General features: G+C 34.6%; 1 long non-coding RNA gene across 1 annotated transcript in view; it reads right to left on the bottom strand.

The window, feature by feature from the left end:
• The window catches only part of LOC141571827 (uncharacterized), a 242,893-nt gene extending 234,295 nt beyond the window's left edge, over window positions 1–8,598 (bottom strand). Inside the window, exon 1 of the long non-coding RNA XR_012496884.1 lies at window positions 8,428–8,598. This is a non-coding gene — a long non-coding RNA (uncharacterized LOC141571827). The remainder of the gene's footprint in view (window positions 1–8,427) is intronic.
• Window positions 8,599–19,043: the final 10,445 nt, after the last annotated feature.

Genomic DNA, 19,043 nt, shown 5'->3' with positions numbered 1-19,043 from the left:
TGGTTTTAGCAATCTGATGGGAGAAAACTACTCTGTCATTAGTTTTAGTTTGGTAATTATTAAAAATAATACCATAATTGTGATTGATTTTTAATGTTTTCATATATTTAAGGACTGGTTATATATGTACATATATACTTTAAAAATTGTCAGCTTATATCTATTTTCTATTTTCCATCTTGCTTCTAGGCTTTGTGCTTCACTTTTGTTCGTATGAAATCATATGTTTAGCCACTACCGTCCACTGTGACTCAGAATTAAAACCAAGTATTTTCACATATAATTTTTATAGAAATGCCATTTTTCCTTATTACGAATACAAATATAGTTCACATTAATCAATTCCTAAGAGATTTATTCCACTATTACTGCACAATGGTATTCTGAAGAACAAACAAAACCAGAGCAACCCACATTGACCTGCTCCTTTTCCTATATTTCCAACACAAATTACCATCCTTCACTTTAGTACTTACATGCCTCCCATTGTTCCTTAAATATTTCCTGCTTTTCTATCTAGATTTCATGTTTTTACAATAGCAGTCCTCGACAGATGTTTAGATGTTTGAGATACAAATTTGAATAGTGGAATTTTGCATTTCAAACTATAGGGAATTATAATATGAACACACTGTTTGTAAAAACAAGTTTAGAGAATATTGTGAAGACCTTCCATAAGTATTGAATTTTTTATCTGGTAATTTTTCAGTGCTACATTACCTCTGAATAAAATATAGTATACTTGCCCCAAATTTCCCCATATATTCATGGAACTGTTTCCTGTTTCCACACTTCTTAGTTGCAGCAAATTATACTCTATTCACTGTACCCTGGTGTTCATGGCTTAATAAAAATGTGTACATTGTTAAAATTTCGACTTTATACTTGTTAAGGCTTTGCAAATAAAGTGAGTCATGATTATTCAATTCTACTGAACTAGAAGATCTAACCTATATTTTCCAGCCAGAAGGACTTCACTTCATGAACATACTGGGGATGAGGTAAAAGAAAGTGAAAAATAATACCTCTTAAAATGATTTCACGTTTCCACTATATTTGAGTTAGCATTTCGATTTTCTTTTTCCATTTGTATGTAAGTATAATCAATTCTCATTATCAAATTTTAACCAGTATATCTCTAAAACAAATTATATTTTAAAATTAATTTCTTAATTAATGTTGATTTATAGATCATGTAATATGTTTTCTCTTTAAAGGAGGAAAAAAGTGAGCATTTAAGGGATTTCAACAGTTCTCAGTACAACTTCGTTTGTCAGCTGATAGAACGGTGAAGAAATAATGACACAAATGAAACAGTAGCTGTGATAGTGGAAATAATCTCCAGGAAAAAGAAACAGTTTAAGATGAGTTAGGGTATAATATGAAATTAATTTTATGCACATTGGGATTAAGAAAATGGGAATGAAATTTCAGGAAGTGATTTGCCTGCGAAGTGGCAAGCATGATACTTTTGGTAATAAACAGAGGGTGCCAAAAAATGTATACACATTTTAGGAAAGGAGAAAACTGTATTAAAATGGTAACAGTCAATATACACCAATAACAAAAGATGAATACAAGTCACGTTTGACTTCTGCAATTACAAGAGGTGCTCAAAATGGTTATCATCATCAACCAGACACTTCTGATTATGGCGAACTACTGCTTGAGCAACGTTGGCTAAAGTGTCCAACTGTATACATTTTTTTAGCACCATCAGTATTTTGTATATTTCCACCTATTTATTCCCTCACAATCCCTAATAAAGCAGATAACACCGTCCCCAATTGACAGACACAGAAAATGGATCCAAGACTATTAAAGTAACTGACTCAGTGTCAAATATATATAAATTTGAGAATAACTAACTTGTGTCTTTCATCTAAATTTTTGAAGTGAATGTAATAGTAAACATAAATTATAGCCATATCAAAATGTTATCAAGAAAATAAAAATTAAACGTCACTTGAAGGTTATAATTCCAATTTGTTATATTATTAAATGGGACTATAATCTAGCATACTTTCTTATTAAAAATTTATTAATTTGTTTTCATTATTAGGTTCATACTATTTGTATTGAGAAGTTGACTTGGGAAGCAGATGGCTGATAGATATACTGAAAGTTTCTCATTATACTTTCAAATTGTGACCCTTTCACTTGTGTGGACTACTGTTAAGTTTGATGAATATGCCTACATGTGTTATAAAAAAACACATTATTCTCAGTATCTACTGGGTCTTCGGGGGGAAAAATTTTAAAAACTTAGAAAAGCTAGGTAGAAAAATAGTTAATTTAGTTAGACAAAATTAGCTGTTTTCTTTTCTCCACTTAAAGCAAGTTAAATGTCCACCAAAAATAGACAAACCTTAGCATTACTAGATGTGGACACATGACTGAATTCTGTCTGATGCCATCTAAAGTAGAGATAGCCTGCAACAGCTTTCACACCATTCCTTAAGTGTGTGATATGCAATCTCTGTTCCTCCTTAATCATACTTTTCTCCATGCTAGTTTCTGGAATAAAGGTGTCTGTCTACAATTGATCCAAAAGGAGGCATATACTAAGCCTGGAATGCTTGCATATTTTAATTTTTCTATGTCACTGTTACTTTGATTCTTTATTACTCACAGCCAAAATTGTCCAAAATGATATAAACAAATAGGCATCAATACATAATCAGGTAAAAGGAGAACAAAAGGAGAAATAAAGTTAGAGAAAATAGGAAATCATTTAAAGTTGGTCTGGTGCTTATGTTAGAATGGCTCCCTTTATAATAAGCAATCAAAAATATTATCCCTGAGAGCACATGGCTGTTTCTTTCTGCAAGTCTGTCATAAGTCTGAAATTTCCATAATAAAAACCAAAATAAAACAAATAAAAAATCTGACACAGAGATAAAATGCTGCAGAAGACTAATGTGAAGAATAAGAATTGAATGAAAACCACCAAGGAAATTTCATTACTAACAGAAATAAGAACACCTGAATGGAAAAACGCTATACAAAAAAGAAATTAAAATATTAAGTCAATAAATCACCATACATGTGACAAATGTTGTCTTATGAACAAGTAAGTCATACAAAACACAGAAGATGGGCAAAGCATATATAATTATAAAGATAAGTACAAAACGTTAATCAACATAAACAAACACTTAACCTCACTTGTAGTTAAATATATAAATTATATTACAATGACAATCTATTTCTTATTTCAGGTTGACAATCATTTAAAATGTTGGAAGTACTTAAGTTTGTGATTCTGTTGGTTAAATGGATACTCGTATATCATTAGTGATAGTGTAAACTGCTATAATATTTTGAAAATAATTTTTCCATAAATATTACAATTATTATAAAAATGCATGGGCTCTTTTACTCTAAAACCCTACTTCTACAAGGCTACCCTATAGATATACTTGCACAACTATACAAAGATATTATTTGCAAAGATGCTCATTCATAAATTCTTGATATTACCAGAAAAGCTGCAAATACCTTATTGTTCATCAAGAGATGACAGATTTCATTTGTTCATTAATTCAATGAACAAATGTTTATTTATTATACTCTAGGTTCTTTTCTAGGATGGAAAACCCAATAGTAAAGGGAGCAGGAAAATTCTCTGCTACCATGGAATACATTCTAAGGGCATAGGAGGAGATAGAGGCAAACAATGAAGAGTAAACAAATATTAACAAAATTATCTTTTCTAATGATAAAGTTGTAAAGACAATAAAATACAGTGATGTGCTAGCTACATACGGAGGGAACAGTGTTGACTAGATGTTCAAGGGAAACCATTCTGGGGAAATGATAATTCAGATGAAATCTAAAGGATACATTGAAGGCTACTCTGCAGAGCTTGAGGGTAGTGTATCAAGATAAGAGGCCATCAGAAGACAAGTTAATGAAGATTAGTTTCAACTTTCTCCATCCTAGAAAGTTCAGTAAGTTATCTGTACTGATAAAAGCAAAACACCAAATCTCTTAAACACAACAGAATATTTAAGGGGAATTAGAGGCTTTATCATTTTTGGCGGAGATTGCTGGGTTTTCAGGAATGGTCCACCAGCATACAGGGGAACTGGACTGCTATGCCTTTTGAGCCTACCACTGAATTTGTTGAGCTCCAGAACATGCTATAAAGTTCTTATGCAGTGCGTCAGGATAAAGTCCACACCTATTGATGTTCTACTCACAAAGTGAAAAGAGACATCTGCCCACTGCCTCCACTACACCTGCCTCTCAACACCTAGGAACCTAGAGACTGGATACGAGAACACTGCTGTTAAAACCTTCAGGTCCTCAAATTTGCCTGGCAGAAAGAAGTGGACAAATGGGCAGGAAGATGCCCACCGTCTCACTTCTATCCTCGACAGTCTTGCACAAGAGCATCTGATTAACAATCCTGATATTTACTTAGAAACAAAGCTGCAAGGAAGTCCAGGAAAGGCAGTTTTTAATTCTCCCATCTATAGAGGAAGGAATGCGTGACAGTTGTAGAAGCCAGTTCCCAATATTGAGGAAAGTTTTACGAGATTGGGCTGAGAAGGTAAGTAGGGGGTGACTCTAAAGGGCTGTGTAGGTCATGACATGAAGCTTGGATTTTACCCTAGGTGAAATGGAAAGACACTGGGATTATGGAACCGGGGAAATCTGCAACCTGGTTTACTTTTTGAAAAAGGTCTTTGGGTGCAATGTGCAGATTGGATTGTCAATAGAGAGGAAGAAGAAAGGAAAATAAAAATCTTTAGCTATAGTATAGGTGAGAGGTGACAGTGGCTTGAATTATAAAGAAAATCAAGAGAAGGAGAGAGATTTGGAATATATTTTTGAGGAACAGCTAATGGCCCTTGTAGATGAATTGGATGTGGGAAGTGAGGTGATGACAAGAATTAAATTTGGATACTTAAATTTTGATTTGAGGCAAAGGATACATGATGGGGTAATACACGGCTATGAGGAAGCAGAGAAGCAGTATAGTGTGGGTTGGGGGTTTGCAGTAGAAATAAACCATTCTGTTTTGTGAAAAATTGGAGCTTTCTATTAAATCTCCAAAGTCCCCTCTAGAATGTTGGGGTCACCGGAATATAAGCAATACTTAACGGCTCTCTATTCCTGGCTATCATCTAGGTAAAGAGTATAGATAAAATAGAGAGAAAGTGAGGACTTGTCCTAGGATTGTTTCACTATTAAGTAGCAGAGTTACAGATAAGAAGGCAGATTAAGAAGAGGAAGGAAAGCCTAGAGAAGAGAGTGTTTCAAGAAACAGGGAATAATCAATTGTGATAAATCGGTCACTATATATCAATACAGTGTTTCCATGGAGTCTTTAAAATAGCTGGAGTATATCTACTATATGCTAATCTAGAAAGAATTTCAACACATCTTATTAAGTGAGAAAAATGTCTATGTATTAATCTCTTTATGTGAACAAAATATGCTTGCATTTTCATATATACAACTTTTATACTGAGATACATTTAATAATAATAATAAAGGACCATCACATTGGATTACTTATTATAACTCATAGACACATTAGAATGTTCTGATTTGTGAATTATTTATTCTTTTTTGAAAATGCTTGTTCAAGGATGTCTGAAAAACTAGGACTCTTTGATAGTAAGTGGACACAAGTCCTTGTGTTGTAGACAAAAGCTACGGAGTTCTAGTCCTGGCTCAGGTTTTCTAGCATTGTGACCCTAACTAGGTAACTTAGACTTACAGAACCAGACACCCACAGAGATAAAAGAGATGTATTCAGCTGTGCTTTTAAAACCATTAAAAACACTGTGCAATTATGAAATATGGGGACATGTTTAACATAATTCCTATTCACCAGGAATCAAAACAAAGCAAGACAACAGTGATAATAATGACCACGAGGATGGCAATGACAGCAGCAGCAGTAGAAAAAGGTTTCCTAAGAGCCCTTTTTTACAAGAATACAAAAACAAAGACAAAAACAAACTAAAAAAACCTCTTTTGCTCTGGGTTCTTTCTGACTTTGCAAACCCATTTCTTCAAAACTGCTATCATTTTTTTTTTTCTCTTTACCAACATCAGCCCACTAAACTAACAGCAAAAATAACAAAAACAAACAGTTGGGCAAGCAAATAGAAAAAGTTGATTGGAAATGGTGCCAACTAAATGCCCCCAAACTCAGCTGATCATTTAGATTTGCCTGACAATTCCTAAAATGATTCTTGGTTATTACTTTCTTTCCCAATAATCTCTCCCAATAATTTCTGCAAAATTTAATGATGCACCTTCAAATTGTCTCCATTCACTCTAAACAGATAATTTTCTTACACCTTTGTGGAAACTGAGAACACTGATTACCTATATTGCCTCACCCCAATAGACAGCAAATTTAGGATTGAGATCAGGTCCTACATATGAGACTGTGTCCTAACGATTAAATATGTAAATTTAGCATATAAGGATTTTTTATTTTTGAATACTTCTGACTACACATAGAAGAGGATATCCAAAGTCACACAGGAAAATTTTTAAATTTTGCAAAAAAATAGAGAAGCAAATACAGGTAATACTTACCTTTTAAACTCCATTTCAGAGTATTCCACATTCCAACCCTTGCTCATTCCCTCCCTCTCCAATTAGCCCTGGACACCAATCCATTTGGATGCATCCGAGAGCTGGTTTCTTTGTCCATGCCCTATATGTCATTTGAACACTCGATACTTCCCGAGCCTATTTGAGAGTAACCTGTCTCCTCAGCCAAGAGTTACAAGCTGTAAAAAAGACTCCCCTCCAGCTCTGTGAAAGATGGCATAAATGGCTAGATTCCCAACTCCCTTTTCAGACACCAACTAAAATGGAAACAATCATTTTGTCAGATAGAATGATAAAGCAAAGAACAATCTATAATTTGTCTGCCTGGCAAATATATAAATATGCACTGCATTGTATAGCACTCTCTGGGATTACTGAAACTCTGCACATTTTATGTTTCCTTCTACCATGTCTTTTTGGTTTAGTCCAGTCTGTTTAGAATTACTTATTTTGTTTTTCTTCCTTTCTTATATTCCTTTTTCACTTACTCTAATTGGCTAACTTCTATTCAACCTTTTAAATTCAGCCAGAGGTAGGATCTATGTTTGTAGGTAGAACATGTAAAGTTAGGTTGTATAAGACATATGGCTTCTACTTGCTGCCATAGTGAGAGCTCACTTGGAAAGTCTGTCAGGAGAGAGGTGCCCTAGGTTCTCAGGTTGTCCAGCCCCAGCAGTTTGAATACACCAGCTGAGGTTCCAGATATTGTGGATCAGAGATATCTGTCCCTGCTGCAAACTACCCAAATTTCTGACCCATGGAATCTAATAAAACTTCACTGTATGCTACTAAGTCTGGAATTCTAATTATGCAGACATAGTAACTGAAAGAGTTCCAGTGCTACCTCAGATGCCCTGGGTGAACAATGATCAGAATCAATCTCTTATGTGAGACATTCACAAACCATACAGCTATTTCTCCATACAGCCATGATGGTGGTTGGCCTCACCACCAGAAAGGCAAAGCACTAGGACAGGAGAGGCAGGGGAGAATGAAACAACTTATTTCATATGTGTTTACTCCATACATGTCAGATTTAGTTTAAAATGGTACAAACAGCATTCCAGTTGAGCCTCTCTGGCACCTAGTTGGGGCATATGGTCTGAAAGTTCAAGACAAGTAAGCTGATTTCAAATCCAGGCTTGATGATTCCATGTTTATAACAGTGTCAATTACCAATAAAAAAATAAATAAAGGAAGGAAAATATGGTTGCAGTGAAGATTACTCAAATGTGAAAAACATAGGAGTAAGCATGAAATTTTCTTTGCAGAGTAATTTGAAGAGTCAAATGTAATAATGAAAGGAGAAAAATTGAAATTGTTGACTGCTTAGTACTAAGCACTAATAATTCACAATAAATATTTATCAAGTTTCATATATAGGTGGACACAAATAGGTACAGGAATTCTGCTACTAAATTTAAAATAAGCAATTTGGTTTTCAATGCATAATCAAGAATGATGAGCATTAAAAAAATTTGCATTCTTTTATCCCTTGTCTGTCTACTCATTTTGATTAAATATTGCTGTGATTCTTTTGAATTCTCTTAATATTTAATTGGGAAACACTTCTCATTTCAGTCAAAAGCAGAAGTTGTGAAAAAAGAAGAAAATTACATTCCTTACCACTATGAAAAGATATGATTTATTATCTACAAATCCCAGATGATGTTCTGAGTCAATCCACGTTCTCATTTCACTCAACATTTCCTGAGCTCTTAGCATATCCCAAACATGCTATGTACAACAAACATTAAGATCCCATAGAAAAGTTGCAGTTAGAGTCAGGTAACTACCTAGGAAAAATGCGACAAGTGTTAAAATAAGGTATAATATTCTTACCCCTTTATAGGAAGAATAAAATCCTCTACATGCTCCCCAGACATCTGAAACTATAACAAATGGTCTTCCTTTTACTCTGTGCTTACGTAATGGTGATTGTAAATATAATCTAAATATACTATAATGTTCTTTTGAATATTTATGGAGACAACATGTGTAAGGCACTACCGATTTTAGTTCAGCTTCAAATTCTCTCCTCATCTGTCATCTACGCTGCTCTGATTGGAACTCTGCAAACTACATTTCCCAGATACCTTTGCCATATAACTTCCTGTTAGTTTCTGCCAACGGGAAATATAGAAAAGGACTGAAAGGCAGGAAGATCATTTTCACTTTCCTGTCAGCAAAGTGCCAGCAGGGGGAGTTTACCCCTCTAACAGCAACTCAGGTCACTCAGTGGCAATCAAGCCATAGCACTTGATAGTAGACTTCAGACATTTTTAGAATTTCTATAACAAGTATCAACAATTTTCCCACCACCCCACCCACCCACCAACACTAAGGTACCAGCAGCAGCTATACAGGACCCTATCAATAGAAATGTGAGCTAATTCCATAATGAAATATAAAATTCATTTTATTAAAAATTTTCTGTTGAAATGCCAAATGTGATTTTTATTTCCTTTACTGAACTGCCACCAAATATGCGACAATTGTATGGAAACAAACATATGACCACAAGAAATTCACAAATCTTTGAATGCAGCCAAGAATTTATTCTATCATTCTATCTTTCCTGACTTTTTTATATGCTCCCACAGAAATTCAGTATTTCCACAGGTAATGAGTATTTTATTTTGTGTGTGTTAATGTAATGACAGCATATGTAGAATCTTCAAATAATTAAACCAAATATCTTGTTAATTATCCATTGTAATTTTGAGGTTTTTGAGGTCCCCTATTTTTATTTTTTTTTCTGTTCATGGGAGACAAGTCAGAACAAATGGTACTCTATGACAATTGATCAGAAAGAGCTGCCCTATTGTTTTTCAGCTATTTTCAGTAATACCACAGACATAATTTATTTATATGCATTAAATATGATTTTCTAACTTATTGAGAGTTTACTACAGAGAAAGAGTAATTAGATATATGCTGAGGAAACAAAATTGATGTACACATAGACATTAAAAAATTGAGTGATATAAATTTTATATATTACATGTGTAATTTGTGTTTTTCTCTAGATAGAGAAAATACTGGTCGGTGTTATCTCATCCTTTAACATCGCACTAACTACCGTGTTTCCCCCCAAATAAGACCTAGCCAGACAATCAGCTCTAATGCATCTTTTGGAGTAAAAATTAATATAAGATCCTGTCTTATATAAGACCGGGTCTTATAGTAAAATAAGACCGGGTCTTATATTAATTTTTGCTCCAAAAAGGGCATTAGAGCTGATTGTCTGGCTAGGTCTTATTTTTTGGGAAACATGGAAGCACTTATTGGAGGAATTTGAGTCTTAAATCAGGACAATAATAAATTATAAACTGTAAATAAATATTATTTTATATCCTTTAGGCATACAATTCAATTAACTGCTACCAAGTATTTTATATGTAGAGATTCTACCAGACCAGCTTTGATGACTAGATAACAGCATCCATTTTTCCATTTAAATGACTTCTGTGCTTTAATCTCCAAAGGAAATTTTCATAAGAAAATCAAAAACCTCCTATATACCCATCATAGAATTTCATATCAAACATTGTATGAGATGATGAGAATACATTCTTTGCTCATTTCCATTAAATATCACTTCTAATAAAATGCAGTTAAAAAATTCTCTAATTTTAATGCATAAAAACCACTTTGAGTTGTTTGTTAAACATATAAATTCCTAGGTTATAATCTAGACTATTCAATAAAAATCCAAAGGAAGCAGGCAGAAATATCAACACTTTCAATAGGCATAATACTTACTTCTAACACTGCTAGTCTATGAAACACATTTATACAAATACTGGGTTAGTTTTAATTTCTTTATATCTCTATTATTACAATGGAGTTACTCATATTCATGTCATTCTCCAAAATTCATATTTAATGCCTGAAAATAGCACCTACCTTATAAAAATGCACTTTTACTAAGGAGTAGCTAGAATACTGAATAAAAACACATTTCCAGTAAGTTAGCTATAATTCAGTATTTAAGAACATTAACATTTTTTAAAAAAACAAATTAAAATTGACATATACTTTAGAAAGAGGAAACACATCTATTCCCAACGACATTTTGATCATTATAAAGCTAAGCCTCAATTGCTTGAAAAATTAATTTTAGTGGAATCCAGTTTTCTTTGATAATACGGAATAAGTGAAGCATTAGTATCAACTGAGCACTAGTTACTACTCTACCTTACTTAACAGCATTTTCAGTGAATTCTGAAATTATTAGTGAGGAAAAATGTAATAGAGCTTCAACACAGTTCATTTTCACCCCAGTAAACTTAAGGAGTTAACTAATCATTTATAAAATTTACTTTGGCCAACATTTGCACAGACCTGTAACATTATATTATATTATCTGGAAAAAAAAAAAAAAAATTGAAAAAGTTTTTTTTCCTTCCAAGGCAAACAAATGCCATTCTTAAAAAAACTTATTTCAGTGCAGACAAGGATTCTTACATATGCAAAAAATAGGATTTGGAAGTCTCCTCTAATCTATTTACAAGAGAGAATGGAAGACAAATGATGAAGCACTGAAGGGAAGGCCCAAGGGAAAAACCTATGTTTCAAAAGCTGAATCTGTCCCTATTCCAAATGAATATGTTGCCAACAGCTTTTAAGGATAATTCATATCAGCTGCAAAGGGAATGTGATTACAGCTTGTATAATGATGGCTTTGTTCATACACCCACTGATGGAAAAAAAGTGCTATTTTCAGGCACTTAATATGAATATTGGAGAATTATATGCATATGAGTAACTTTTCCTGTCAAATACCCTAAAAGAAAAAAAAAAAAGATATATGGCCAAGGAATTTCAACATTGTGGAAACATTAGCAGTTTTTTGTCTTTGCCCTTTCTTAAAATAGAACTATTCTTGTTAAAATTTTGTATTACTTTCAAATTTTCATTTTGGGAAAATGTTGAGCCAATTCACCTAACACTAGAGCACCTGTATTTACATGACCAGTTTTATTTTCCGAATTTTAAGACTATTCGCATTTTAGCACTCCATAATTAACTAGCATCCGTTTTTTATGTTTTCTATCTTCTTGCCTTGCTTCCTCTTCCTCTTCTTTCTTTCCTCCCTCTTACCATTATTCCCTTCCTTTCTACTTATATTTTTCTCATCTGCATTCAAAAGAGATTTCGGAGCTCTTACATGAATCCTTCCAATATAATACAAATCAAGCATCAGGTCCATAAATTTAGAACAGAAAATTACATACTATTTTAGAAGAATAAATTCAAGTCATAATATCCACTATTGCTATTATATTTAGAAAAAATTTCCGTTCCAATATTCTTAGTGGTTACTGTATATTAACCATTAAGAATAGAACCATTTATATATAAATATAACTGTATATATATGTATATATACAATTATATATACATGTATACATACAATTATATATAATTTTAATCTATAATCTATATTTTAATATATAAAACTATATATTATATAATTTATTAAAATATATATTATTATATAGAGAGAATATATAATTATGTATAGAGTATATATAAATATATACAGAGGCTGCCAAAATATGTATACACATTTTAAGAAAGGTAAACTGTATTAAAATTGTAATACTCAACAAACACTGATAACAAAAGATGAATACAAGTCACGTTTGACTTCTGCAATTAGAAGAGGTGCTCAAAGTGGTTACCATCAGCATAATTTTAATACAGTTTTTTCCTTTCTTCAAATGTGTATACATTATTTTGGCACCATCTGTGTATGTATACACAGACACAGGTACACACAATTGTCTAGAAGCAAATATACTTTTCTTAACTTAAGCAAAGCTTTACATTAAACAGATCTTTACTGAGTACTTACGGCTATGGCCTATCTTACGTGATTACTTCAAAATGAAAAACAAGATAAACATATATGGGTACATATACATGGGACAGGATGGAGGTTTTATCTAATGTCATGGAGATAATCATTATGTAATAATTGTATCAAATCAACACATTGTGCATCTTAAACTTACACAATGTACTACGTCAATTATATCTCAATAAAGCTGGGAAAATGTTTTGTGTGGACATTGATTTTCACTTCTCATGGATAAGAAACTAAGGATGAGATTTATGAGTGGTATAGTAAGTGTATATGCAACCTCATGAAACACTACCGTACGTACAACTTTCCAAAATGGCTGTTCTAGTTTTCATTCATATATAAACGGAATCATATGATACGCAGTCTTTTGTATTTAACTTCTAGCAATCTATCTGGATTTAGAGTTGTTCTCCATCTTAACCAAACTATGGTCTGTCTTTTTATATTCTAGCAATTCTTCTATGTATATACTATATTAAACTATGGTTTTCATTTGCATTTATCTCTTGGGTAGTGAATACTCTTTTGACAAGCATCTGATCAAATTTTTGCTTCTGTGAAATTGTTTTTGTATGTTTTTTGTCTCATTGTTAAGTTACTAAAAGGAATCAAGGGCTCATGGGAGAACTGGCTGATTCCATGGCTGGGGAAAGGAAGATGCAAATGCAAGGTAATACTGAAGTAAACAAAGAGGTGCTTTAAAAAAATTAAAGGATGGGGGTACGCTAAAGGGACACAGGAATCAATGTAGTAGAATTCTCAACGACTAAAGTTGGAAATTTTGAACAAAATAAATATTTATAGATTATAACCCAATGCATTAAATAAATATATACATGTTTATAATGATATAAGAAAAACAATTAAATAAATAAATAAATTGGGGAGAAGTAACAAGGTTTCTTTATAGAAAATTTCCAAATACTGTTTATAGATATCCCCCCAACAGCTGAGAAATCTAAGATCTATATTCAAATGATATTCGTATTAATTCATTTAACCAACATATAGTGAAGAAATCTCTCATACTATGCGCCTAGAAAACAAATATTAAAAACAGGTAGACCCTGACCTCATCAGGGAGATGCTTGTTTTTTTCTTTTAATTATTTATTTGCGTCGGTCTTTATGCTTCTATTATACGTAAAGTAACTGAGACTAGGAGTAAATTTCAATTTTTTTATTCTGTAGCCTTTTAGTATAAAGCTGTGCATTCTTGACCAGCAAGTATTTGATAATTTTTCACAAAACAGTGAGGAATGAACAGAAGACAGTTTATTGCATATCTCTGATCTTGTTTACTACAATACAATTTAAGGAGACAGATGAAGGCTAACTCTGGCAGATACCCAACATATTCTGTGTAGAATGGAATTTCTTCTAAGCAGTGTAAAACAAAATTATTCTTATTATACACATCTATTAAGATTTATTTTGGAATATGGGAATTTATTAAATATCAGCACTCTTTAATAACCATAACATTGTTAACATTGATTTATTGTCCTTAAAACACCTTCACTGATGTGAGGTCTCATTTGCATTTGCTCAATTCACTTGTTGTTTATCATTTTTTTCCCTAGATGAAAAAAAAAGTGTATGACATTCTATTATCTTTAGTTAAAATGTACTGAATTCTGAAGCTACATTTAAACCTACTATTAGTTTTAACAACCATAATATGTTTGAAAGAGTATTGCACCATATGATTTTTATCTCTTTGAGTTTGTGATATTTTATAACATTTTAAGAATTTATTTGCTAAAATATTTTTATCTTTGTGCTCAAAATTAATGATAGATAATATTAATAAAATTATATCTAAATACCTCTATTAAAAATGAGATTCCATAAGCTCTTCTATTTGTACACTTTCTATTTAAATGTATTATATTTTACCTATTTAGGTAGAAAAATGATTCCATTGTCGTTTTATTTTTATTTCCCACTGTATTACATTCTTTTAATTCAATACCATAATATTTCTACCACTTTTATGATGGTCATAATAACAATAAAGTCAAAACTCTACACTAATGAATGACCTTACACATCTATTCTGTTCAACAATAGAAAACGTTTTTCTGGTAAGCAAATATATAGAAAATTTTATTTAAGTGTGTAGGTTTTTTGTGTGTGTGTGTGTCTACTTCATATTCTCCAAGAATGTTTTCCATGGACCCTCCGATATTTTAGACTCTTTTGAGTATTGAAGTAGTGACTGCGGGCAGAAAACAAAAACATTTTTTTAATCCATTGTTTATCCATTTAAAAAATTATTCCTTTAACTAAAATTTTCAAAAAAAATGTATCTCTTTCCTTAAAACAATTAAATGTTGCAACCTTAAAGTGACATTTATTCCAGGACTGACTGAAAAGCCTTACAGACATTTTTTATTGCCTCCTATTGAAGAATACCCTGGTGATAATTTTCCACCTACATTCTATCAAAAAGCATACGTTGTAATATTGTTTCTAGCATTTATGTTCTTGTATCCCTTCGCTTATACTTGGCAATATCTACTTCCTTTAGCATTTTCATCAAATACAGTCAGCATCACCTTTCAAAGAAAGGGAAGGGATTTCGTATACTCTGCCAATTTCACTTTTATGTGAAGTGTGACTTGAGTGTTTTAGCCTAGCTGTCTAAAAGCCTGAGTTCACCTGTTGTCTAATTTACATCCGTTGTCTAATTTACATTCTTCTTCAATGATTAAAATTTTTTTTTCTGATAAGTAGGATACATGGCAGATAATTTTATTTGTTGGTTATTATAATAAAAATAAATTATTTCCCAAATCACCCACTATTGTAAATATAAACTTTTATTTTTGTCATTCCTCATACATTTACTTCTTTTTTATTGTCAAACTATAAGCTTATCTATAGTTGCAGCGGGCCAGCCGCCACGAGTCGAACGGTTCCTGACAAGGGGAGTGGGAATGAAAAAAGGCACTCACACTTTGATGATGGCGATCGCGGACCCCAGTGTTCCTGGAGACGCTGAGTTTATTCTGTCCCCAGAATTTATACCTTCTGTGGACGTGCAGTTTAGCAAGTACAAAAATGCATTACCTAGTTAACAGTAAAACTTTAACTTTAACACAGGAGACACAAAATTTACTGAAACTCCCAAATGTAATTATCTTATCAATAGCCCTGATAGGCATCAGCCTTCTGTTCTGGGAACTGGCCACTCCCACCACATTCCTGAGCAGCATGCAAGCACTCTCCAGATGCAGGCAGAGACAATTGCTTCAGTGGGAGGAAATAGGTTAAGTATAAACTGAGCCATTCTGTTAAGGCTTTAAAGTTAACTGCAACCATGGCTCCCCACATCTCCCCCTTTTTTATTTTATATTTTTGAGATCGTGTCTGGCTTAGGTGGTCAGTACAGACATTTTTACTTACCCGTCATTGGATATCAATCATCAAAGCGATCGACTCCTGTCTTAGGTTGTAAAAACGCTTACTGATCATTACCCGTCATTGGCTACCGATCTCCTTTGAGGAAAGCCAGAGACAGCAGAGGCTTTTCCCAGGCAGGGGGAAGGGGAGGCAAGGCCTCTTTTTGGATCTTTTAAGGCAGCTCATTGGGGGTCCCCACTTGGTTTTGCCTGGCTTAGGTTGTATCTCCCTTGAGATATCTTACCCGTCTTTGGCTGCAAACCATCTTTTGGGGACCAGACAGAGAGACATGAGGTGTAAAACATAAAGATAAGCAAAGTCCTAAAAAGCCAGTCTTACAGGCTCTTCTTTCCTTAAGGAAAGACATGGGGGGGACAGTCGGCTAGGCTGTTGTGTGACTACATCTCCCCTTTTTTGTTTTTTTTGAAGCATGAGAAACACAGAACATGTAGTTATTTCATTTACAGCCTGTCGGAGGGCTATTTGTCCACATCTGAGGACTATGTAAAACAAACAGAACAATAAACAGAATAGCAATATCCCCAGCAAACCCTCTACCCAAAGTCTTTATCCATTTAACAGGGTCTGAAGTGGAAAGTCCTTCTGCAGCTGTGGAAAGTGAGAGCTTTTTCACACCCTAGGGGCGTGGATGGGTATCTATAGATGTCTTCTCTTCTGTGGGCTGTCGCTCATGGTATGGTTTAACACCGACCAGGAATTTACAAAGGTTTTTCTTCCAGACCTGGAGAAATACAAGCAAAGCCTCTTCCCCGTGTTATCTTGCGGAGAGAAGTAGGATCAGCTTCCCCACGTAATATTTTAAACAAAGGTTGTAATTTACCAGTTGTCAACCGCAACTGAGGTCTAATCCAATTAATGTCTCCCAGTAGCTTTTGGAAATTATTTAATGTTTTTAAACAATCTCGCCGGATTTGTATTTTTTGAGGCACAATGGCTTGAGGCATTAAACAATATCCCAGATAAGAGTAAGGAGGCACTTGTTGAATTTTTTCTGGGGCTAGAACTAGCCCATAATTGTGGAGCTTTTTTTGTAAATGAGCAAAAGCAGCAAGCAACTTTGGTTCACAAGAGTGGGCAAGAAGTATGTCATCCATGTAGTGGATGATGTAAATATCTGAAAATGCCCTTCGATAGGTTTTATTGTAGCTGATACAAATTTTTGACATAATGTAGGGCTACTAGCCATACCCTGAGGTAGCACTAGCCAATGATATCTCTTAAAAGGTTTTTGTAAATTAACAGAAGGAACACTGAAAGCAAATCTAGGGCAGTCATCAGGATTTAAAGGTATAGTATAAAAACAATCTTTTTAAGTCCAAAACAATTTTATATGTGTTTTTTGGTGTGGCTGTAGGACAGGGCAAGCCTGGCTGTAAGGCTCCCATTAATTTTATGGTTTTATTAACTTTTTGTAAATCTTGTAATAATCTCTACTTACCAGATTTTTTTTTAATAACAAAAATGGGAGAATTTCAGTGGAATTAGAGGAAGCAATGTGTCCCTTTTAAAGTTGCTCCTGTACTAGCAGCTTGTAAAATCTTTTGTAGGGGGGACCTTTGATCTTTTACGCCTGATAATTGTCTGATTGTCACAGGTGCTAAAACAGGAGCCTCAGGCTGTGGATCCAGCCCTGCAACTACACTTGGAGGAGAATTTAGTTGTAATCTAGGCTTTTATTTTGATTGAGATTTTAATAAAGGCCCAGTCTGTTGAGCCTTTCAAAGATAGGATATATTCCAAAATGCTCTGTGGACTCCCCTTGCTTGTGAGCTTCTTCACAAGCCATTTGAAGAGGGGATCGTACAACAGAGTCCGATCCTGGCTTAACATAACCTGGCGAAGGCTCAGCAGGCATTTCCCAAACCAAAGACTGCAGCGGAGGTCCCCACCTACGGGGCTCCTCAGGAGGAGGTGCAGAGGGATTAACTGTGGGGGGATCTTTACCCCGAGGATTCCATTGATCTCTAAAAGGAATCTGGGGACTCCGAGGACAATTTCCTCTGTCCACAGCAACTTTAAGCTCAATCAGCTGTCCCTGAATCTTTTTTAGCTGATCTGCAAAAGAGAATGCAGTGCCTGCAGGCTGCTCGTCTCCTTGAGCCATAGCCACTAAAGGAGAGTTTTTGTCCCTATCATATTTAGCAGCCTCATCCTCTAATTTTTCCTGGTCTCTAGGGCTCAAATCTTCCCATATGTCGTCTGGAAACTCTTGAGCAACCGGCTCTTTGTTAACTTTAAGAACTCCCTCTAACAACTTTGCGCCCCCTCCCTCCTTCTCTCTCTCTGCTGGAGAAGCGGCAGAAGCGGCAGATGGGAGAATTTCCTCGTTTTCAGCTTGTTTCACTTTCTCTAGCTTGCAGCCCTTTTGTTTAAGTCCATGGGCAGCATAATAATCTTGTAACTGTTTTTCCACCTTTCTTTTGCAATTTTTATAAAACTTGTCTAACTGTTCTCTGCTCACCCGACTGCCACGGGCGGTAAGCAACTTCTTAAGTCCTCTAACATACAGGTCCTTGCTGCTGGCGTGACCCATCCTTTTTCCCTAACTCGGCCCTTCTTTCAAACAAAGAAAAACACTCAGGTGTCCGTCTGGCCGTGTCCCTTGCGGGCCAAATCTGTCTTAGCTAGAGGCGCGCGGTTATAATTCCCCCGGCCTGGTGGGTTGTAAAGCCCAGTCGCCGTTATGCCATATGACAGAACCGGAACCGCAGGTTAGGACCCAATCAAGCTCCGTAACACAAAGTCGTGGAGCTATCACTCACTCACACACTCATTCGACCGAGGGGACAGTGCCTTGCTCACCGTGCATCCACTGATTAGCTCCAATGAGCTGGGCCCTTGCCACACGGTGTTCCTCACTATTACCCCTATATTCAGTCCCTGTTCGGGCGCCACTTGCAGCGGGCCAGCCGCCACGAGTCGAACGGTTCCTGACAAGGGGAGTGGGAATGAAAAAAGGCACTCACACTTTGATGATGGCGATCGCGGACCCCAGTGTTCCTGGAGACGCTGAGTTTATTCTGTCCCCAGAATTTATACCTTCTGTGGACGTGCAGTTTAACAAGTACAAAAATGCATTACCTAGTTAACAGTAAAACTTTAACTTTAACACAGGAGACACAAAATTTACTGAAACTCCCAAATGTAATTATCTT

The sequence above is a fragment of the Rhinolophus sinicus genome, linkage group LG05, assembly GCF_036562045.2.
Source record: "Rhinolophus sinicus isolate RSC01 linkage group LG05, ASM3656204v1, whole genome shotgun sequence".
Classification (NCBI taxonomy): domain Eukaryota; kingdom Metazoa; phylum Chordata; class Mammalia; order Chiroptera; family Rhinolophidae; genus Rhinolophus; species Rhinolophus sinicus.
Note: the sequence above shows the minus strand (reverse complement) of the source record. Positions and strands in the feature narration are given on the sequence as shown.